Below are 6,614 nucleotides of genomic sequence, written 5' to 3'. Positions count from 1 at the left end.
AAGCTCATTTTATTCTATCTAAGAAGCCCATTTAATTCCTCGACTGCCTCTGTGCCAGCCCTACTTGCATGCTTGCTTGATATTTTGGCTCTGTTTTTGGTTCTCTGGATTCAAGTCAATGCCTTTATGCAAATAGCAAAAAAGATGAAAAAGCTTCAAGAAAAGTCTCCAAACCTTTAGAAAGGTTTGACGCAGAATCTAATGGTTCAGGCATAAATCACTGAGTGTAAAAATGTATCCAAAGGAAGAGAAAGAAAGCCTCACACTTACTAGTAGGTGTGAATGTGGAATTTTAAATCTAATGCATAATGTAACAAGTTTTATGGAAACGTTATACTTCAAGGAATAGCAAAAAGCACTTTTAGTGTCAAGTATGACAATACCTATATAAGTAGAATTAATAATACACTATTAACTATTATACACTAATAAACTATTTCAAATCCATTAGAGTGATTCTATCATACATACAATGGATTAGATGAAAAGTTTGGGTTCTACTACCAGAAGGTGCTTCCAAAAACTGAACAGAATGTTCTTGTATCCCACTGTACTCCTGAAAATGATGCTCTATCCCCCTGGTATCAGTATGTCCTCAGGTGGGGCAGTTGCTGGGGCCCAGAGTTTCTGGCAAGGCCTACTGTTACCAGCACCTCACTAGCTAGCATTCTGCCACACCTGACCTCTGCTGCATGCACTGCCCATTGCCACTTGAGAAAAGACAGCAGGAAGCTGTGGGCATGGGCAGTAGGATGGCTTCTGAGTAGACAAAAGAAGAAGGCACAAGCATGTGAAAGGCATACTGGTGTATAATAAAGATGGAAGACATGCATATCTAATAGTGGGTAAAGGAGGGAAAGGGTACCCTGGGAACTCTTGGCACTCACCCCCCAACCAGCCTGGAACTGGCCCTGCCCAGCAGTGTTTTGGAGACATTGGTGTGTTACAATGAGGTGTATAGAGGTGCTTTCTGTGAACGGAAAACACAATTTCAGATGGAATACCCAGAGAGGCTTCATCCCTAACTGATTCTAATAAATCTGTATTTTTGGAAATCTAAGTTGTCACTGATAGCTTCCATGCTGTTCTCAATTTGTCTCCTTCCTTATTGGGAAAATAGTCTCCAGCCACTTACCAGTGAGGGGATCAAGCACATTACATCCAAGCTCATTGTTTCACAGTCCTCATTAATAGGACTCAACCAGTGTTACTCCCTTTGCCTTAGACTCTGTTGTAGTAGGAAACCTCCTCAGATGAAGGAGAAACAGTAACTCTTTTTCTTAATCATTTCACCTAGACAAGCATGGCTGGAGGTCAATGATTTTCTACACCACCTTTATGTTCAATCAGTTTCTTTTATTTCAAGGATAATGTGGTATATCATTTGTGGCTTGTGAAGGAATGAGAGAAGAGGTTCTCAAGGAAATAGATTATTTAGCCACAGAATTGCTACTGACAAGAAGGGCTATTATAAGCTTCACATTTTAGTATCTATACAGGCAAATGCTTCTTTGGAGGGAAGGGACATAACTCCAAAGCAGCAAAAGACAGTGGTTTTTAAAATGCTCAGCTGGATTCCTTGAAAAAGTACTTTTTTGGCTACTGTGGGAGTGATTCGGGGTTGACATGAACAAAGCAGTAAGGGAATCCTTATGCACCAGCTGGAAAGGAGCAAAATAATGAGCAACTGGAGATTTGTCTGATTAAACTTTTCTAGAAGTTGAAGCTACGTGTCTCCTGTCTGGTTTGGAATTATGATGCTGGACAATGTGTTTCTCCCTGAATACAAAATCTTGTCCCCTGCCCAGCAGTGTTATTTGCTCCTGTAGTCAAAATTAAAATCATCCTCATTATATTTGGTCTCCTAGGGCAAAGAGCATCCCAGGGGCAAAGATTTACATCAAGCATGGAAGCAAGTTATTAAAGTTTTCCTCAGTGCAATTGTCCCCAGTTCTCTCTCTCTCACACACACACACACACACAATCTCCAGTATGTCAACTGGAGATGAAACTTTCATGCCCCTTTGTAATCTGTCCAAGGAGTCCATATGACAGGCAGGGCAGGGCAGGGCCTTCTCAATGGCAGCACTAAGATTCTCCGGCTTGTTCCCTTATGAAGAGTTGCAATAACTACCCTGTTCCACAGGGCATTTGTTCAGGGCTGGTTTAACTCAATCTGTTATGATTTTATGTTGGTTATTTATGCTAAATGTTTATTAAGATTATTGCTTTTAATGTCACTTTAGTGGTTGGTTGGTGTGCTGCTGTTTGTGCTTTACAGTTTTATTATATTTTATTATTGTTATAGCAGATGATACCACTCTAATGGCAGAAAGTGAAGAGGAACTAAAGAGCCTGTTGATGCGGGTGAAGGAGGAGAGTGCAAAAGTTGGCTTGAAACTCAACATCAAGAAAACAAAGATCATGGCATCCGGCCCTCTCAATTCCTGGCAAATAGATGGGGAAGAAATGGAGATAGTGACAGATTTTATTTTCCTGGGCTCCAAGATCACTGCAGATGGGGACTGCAGCAAAGAAATTAAAAGACGCTTGCTCCTGGGGAGGAAAGCTATGGCAAATCTAGACAGCATCCTAAAAAGCAGAGACATCACCCTGCCAACAAAAGTGCGTTTAGTCAAGGCTATGGTATTCCCAGTTGCAATGTATGGCTGTGAAAGTTGGACCATAAGGAAGGCCGAGCGTCAAAGAATTGAGGCTTTTGAACTCTGGTGCTGGAGAAGACTCTTGCGAGTCCCTTGGACTGCAAGGCGAACAAACCAGTCAGTCCTAGAGGAGATCAGCCCTGCCTGCTCCTTAGAAGGCCAGATCCTGAAGATGAAACTCAAATACTTTGGCCACCTCATGAGAAGGAAGGACTCCCTGGAGAAGAGCCTAATGCTGGGAGCGATCGAGGGCAAAAGAAGAAGGGGACGACAGAGAATGAGGTGGCTGGATGGAGTCACTGAAGCAGTAGGTGCAAACTTAAATGGACTCCGGGGAATGGTAGAGGACAGGAAGGCCTGGAGGATCATTGTCCATGGGGTCGCGATGGGTCGGACACGACTTCGCACATAACAACAACAACAACATTGTTATAGCATTGCTTTGGGTTGTTGTAGTCAAGCTGCCTTGACAGTTCTTCTAAAGGCAAGAGTCCTTGGAGGAAGGAGACCTATAAATCTAATAAATTATGATTACTAACAATAATAGTAATAGATATGAAAAGGGAAGTTTATTAATTTACTGTTTGTTATGATCAAGCGATCATTTTAAAACAATTTAAAAATTAATATACAGAGATTAACATTCATAGCCAGCTTCTGTGGGTGTGTGGAGATAACCCCACATAAGGCAGTTATGACCCATTAGTCCCTGCATCTGTCTCCCTCCTTTCCTCCTTCAGTTGAGAGATGTGAGTTCCTTTTTCAGGGCCACTTTGGCCTCTCAGTGGACCCCTGCAACTGCACTGTAAAAATGCTTCAAAATGTTCACTCTGGTATCTTGGGACACGTGAGTTTATGCAGACTTTTAGAAATGACACAGAATTTCACAGTCTACATTACAGATTGGTTTCCAAGATTACCATATGTGTGTGTATTGCTAAGAAAGGATAGAAAGCAGAAAGGAGCCATTTATAATTGTTTTTAAAAGTTGGTTCTAAAAGTTGCTTTAAAAGGTTGGCTAGCAAACCTTGAACATGAAGAAGTGGGGGAAATGTTAAAAATACTAGGCATGACAAATGTGCCTGGCAAATTTTCTATAAGTGATGGTAGCTGTGAAATTCTGTAATCTTTTAACAGTAGCTCAAGTTTCACTAGAAATTAATGACTGCATGTTTGGAAATCCTGTGCGCACCTTTTGCCAACTGGTTTATGTAAACAGCTGTGATCAGGAAGTCTTTGTATAAATCTGAGCTCTGATCTGGCACAATACTGACTTTTCACTGCTATAGACTAACTTTTCAAAAAGTCTCGCCCGCTGTTTGAGTTCCATCAGCCTGAGGTAATGCCATATAGTGAGCCTAATTACACATTATATCAAGATGCTTGCAACATAATCCCCCAGTATCTGTTTTAAAGGCAATACAACTGAGCAATTTTGCAATTTGGAGCTGGGAAATATTGGTGGAAAAATCTTCACTCCCCTTCCTCCAGTCATGCAATCCAGTCACTCCTCCCAAATGCTTTCCCCCATTTCAGTATTTACCCTAGGGCTGCCATACCCACTTGTGTTAATGTATTGAAATTGCATTTGGCTAGAGTCACCAGATTATGACATGGAGATGGTATGAGTCCTTTTCAGAGTTCCACAGACAGAAGTGAGGAACATGGCCCTGCCCATTCTTCCCTGTTGAACTGTGGACTAAGTCTGATACTGACAAGCTCAAATTACTGATCATCCATGAAGCTTTCTGGAAGATTCCATGTAAGATTCCATTAGGCTAACATAGTTTCTAGGGCTGTAGAAATAATCCCACTGAATTCCATGCAAAGAGGATCGGATGGAAATGTAGCTGGATGCCAATGCATATGATTGCCCATCTATCTTCTAGATGCTGGGGGAAACAACCAAAGCAAGAAGACTAGAGACTGACCAAAGAGGCTAAGAGCAGCAACAAATTCCTTGTTGTAGATTAGCTTTAGTTTTCTTTAAAAATGATTTAGTGGCAGTTTCAAAATAATGTCTGATGTGAATAAAGTGCATATAAATCTGGGGGGGGGGGATTGTTGTGGAATTATGTAATGACTTTGATGGGTGGTAAAATTGGGGCAGACAAAAGGAAGTTTTCACTATTATTTAACAATCCAATTACCCAGTGGTCTTGGACAGAGTGAATTTTGCAAATGCTACTCTCTATTGCAGCCCACACATAAAAGCCACAACTGCCAGAAACTTAACCATAGCCAAAGGAATATCAGGATCAGCAGGGAAGACATAGAAAGGAGAAATACCAGAAACTATCACCAGCTGTATCCACAGATCTCTCAAAGGAGTGACCGATATCCAGCCAAAGAAAACATAAGATAAAGTTTCAGTTGCCCCAGATTCACATGTACATAATCTATCTGAGTAGGGTACTCCTCAGAATTTATCTGCCAAAACAGCAGAAGGGAAAGCATTCAGCCTAGTAAAAAGAAAGCCCTTTGATACTGGTGAACAGACAGTTGATGCAAATAAGCTGGAAGAATAAGAGGAGGCATGAAACCAAAATAGAGCATAGAGTATTTTTCTATGAGTCCAGGCAAAAGCTGATTTACAGGGCTTTTCTGCATTCTTCTGATTTTCCTTGCTTGTGTGTTCCAATTACTTGGAGGGGGACGGGCTCTGTTTTGGTTGTGATTTGCTCTCTCTAGTATAGTGTTTTATGTCCAGTTTATCTTCTTGCAGGTCTAATCTGGAGGGTTATATGCCAGCAATAAAGTGATATAATATCAAAGTGATCACTAGAGGGAGCAAAAGACATGCAAAACACAGGGAAAAAAGAAGACAATCCAAAGCAACAAGAACATACAAGAAAGGAAAATGGGAATGCAGAAAAGCCTGCAGTCTAATGCCCACTGTGCTTTGTCTAGGGATCAGGGTTGTGCGCGGTGGCATCCAAATCGGCTGCTCCCGGCCACCGCAGCCAGTGCCTCACCACGGGGGGGGGGGGGGAGGGTGCGGCAGCCTGGAGCATCCGATTTGGACACCGCCATGCACAACCCTACTAGGGATAGAAGTTTTTAAAGAGACTCCTCCCCCCACCTTAGAGCTGATTTTGACAGCCAGTTGTCTGTCAGAATTGGCTATATCATGTGGTCCTGCTTCATTAAAACCCTTCTCCCTCCCTTGTCAGTTTAAAGGGACCTGACATGCCTGTGCTCCCTTTCAATACTACCCCTTTACCTTCACAGGCTGGTGGGGGGGTATTATTGAAAGGTAGTGCAGGCTGCTTAGAGTCCATTGTATATATATATATTTTTCACAATGAGCTTTAGTGCTATTTAGTTTGTAAATTCATCACAACAAAAAGTAATGATTGCTACTAACATGGATGGACTTAGAGGATTAGACAGATTTATGGATAGCTTTCTCAATGCCTATTGATCATGAAATTTAGATGGCATCTTAACATGCCTGCGAATAGCTGTGGAACAAAGATTGAGTGGGGGTCTTCATGCTTTGCTTGCCAGTTTCTGAGAGATCACAGTTTCATGTGAGGTGCAAGACTAGACAAACCTCCTGTCTTCTCCAGCAATTCCCTTAAAGCAGCTGCATTCTTTCCTGGTGTCTTTGTGCTTTGGCAGAACAATCCAGCACTAACTTGGCTTCATACCATTTCCACACTAGTGATATCCTTCGCTTTTGACTTAAAGTTCATTTTCACACCTAATTTTGCCTTTCCAACCACAGACCCAAGTTGCAAGCTCACTTACCCAGCAGTTAAGAATTCCCCAGTTATAAAGGTAAAGGTATCCCCTGTGCAAGCACGAGGTCATGTCTGACCCTTGGGGTGACGCCCTCTAGCGTTTTCATGGCAGACTCAATACGGGATGGTTTGCTAGTGCCTTCCCCAGTCATTACCGTTTACTCCCCAGCAAGCTGGGTACTCATTTTACCGACCTCGGAAGGAT

The sequence above is a fragment of the Paroedura picta genome, chromosome 7 (genome assembly GCF_049243985.1).
Source record: "Paroedura picta isolate Pp20150507F chromosome 7, Ppicta_v3.0, whole genome shotgun sequence".
NCBI lineage: Eukaryota > Metazoa > Chordata > Lepidosauria > Squamata > Gekkonidae > Paroedura > Paroedura picta.
Note: the sequence above shows the minus strand (reverse complement) of the source record.